We start from the raw sequence: 1,562 nt of genomic DNA, 5'->3' as shown, positions 1-1,562 counted from the left end.
CTAATATAGGCCAGAGTTAAACCCAATGGTCCACAGAACAAACAGAAAAACTAAAATAAGATATGAACATGGTAGAATGACAACAGTACAAGGAAGAAGATCTGGTGGGAGAGATGGGAGGAAAAGACAGGTGGAGGGATACGTGTGACCATAATGTATCATATACATGTATGAAATTGAATAAATTCATAAAAAATATTTAAAGAAAGCAAATAAAAATGTTCAACCAGGAAAAAAAAATATCCACCTGTCTCTGCCTCCCAAGTGCTGGGGTTAAAGGCGCATACCACCACTGCTTGTCAGTCTACTTGTCTTTAAACAAAAATAAATCCTCAGGCTGGAGAGATGGCTCAGCAATTAAGAGCACTGCCTGTTCTTCCAGAGGTCCTGAGTTCAATTTCCAGCAACCACTTGGTGGCTCACAACCATCTGTAATGGGATCTGATGCCCTCTTCTGTTGTGTCCGAAGACAGTGACAGTGTACTCATATATATATAAGTAAATTTAAAAAATTCTAAAAAAGCAAAACAAAACACCAGAAACCAAAACAACAACAACAACAACAACAACAACAACAAAAACCCAAACCCTCTACTTTTTAGCCACTCTGTACACTATATTTCCTGTAAAACATTAAATAGTTATACCACCTTATCCATATGGCTGCCATGGTTCCTCTGACTTCCTGTGCAGCTTACAGAGGCTCAGGTGACTTCACTTATCTTCTGATTAGGGAAATGAGGGCTATAGTATAGATCTCGTCCCTTGATTTTTCTCCCTCTTGCATATGCCCTAAATATATGGTTTTGTTGGTTCTTCTCCAGTTCCTATCTCTGTGGTGGTGATGCTGGGATTGAACCTTGATCTTCCACATGCTAGGCCAACCTTCTGCTGCTGAGCTACATTCCCAACATAATGTTGCTCATGCTGTTTTTTTTTTTTTTAACCATTGTTGTAAAAGGCAGCCTGACTCACTCACTAGTAATAAGCACTTCAACCATGACTTGATACTTCTGAGGTTTTGGCTATGACCAGGATATAAGGTGTGTTGAGGTCTCCTCCTCTTCCCTCCTTCTCTTCTTCCTTCTCCTGTTGATGTTTCTGTTACACAGTTTGTACCACTTGAAGCATTAGCTGTGTTTGTGAAAGATAATTACGTTTTAGCCAGTAGAATGAGAGAAGTGAGATGGTCCCACTTGATTCAGTTGGTACGCTTCATGTAGAATCAGTTCTATATTGCTTACAGAATAAAAAGATTCTAGGGGTGGGGTAGTCCATGCCTGTAATCCCAGCACTTGGGAGGTAGAAGCAGGAGGATCTTGAGTCCAGGGATTTGTGTGTTTGTTTGTTTGTTAGTCTTTTCCCTCACTGCCCCCCTTCTCTCTTTACTTTGTTGGGGTCAAATCCAGGGCTTCATGAATACTAGGTGTGTTCATTGAGCTCTGCTCCAGCCCTCTTAAGTATACCATTAGGTCAATAACAAAAGAGAGAAGCCTTCATTTAAAAAGCAATATGAACCGGGCACTGGTGGCGCACGCCTTTAATCCCAGCACTTGGGAGGC

At 41.0% G+C, this 1,562-nt stretch overlaps 1 protein-coding gene across 1 annotated transcript in view; it reads left to right on the top strand.

Moving 5' to 3' along the window:
- The window catches only part of Sod2 (superoxide dismutase 2), an 8,636-nt gene that overhangs the window by 4,571 nt on the left and 2,503 nt on the right, over nucleotides 1-1,562 (top strand). The gene's annotated exons all lie outside the window — the stretch shown is intronic.

Source organism: Mastomys coucha, unplaced genomic scaffold (genome assembly GCF_008632895.1).
Source record: "Mastomys coucha isolate ucsf_1 unplaced genomic scaffold, UCSF_Mcou_1 pScaffold5, whole genome shotgun sequence".
Taxonomy (NCBI): Eukaryota; Metazoa; Chordata; class Mammalia; order Rodentia; family Muridae; genus Mastomys; species Mastomys coucha.
The sequence above is the reverse complement of the archived record's forward strand: the minus strand, read 5'-3'. Positions and strand labels throughout refer to the sequence as shown.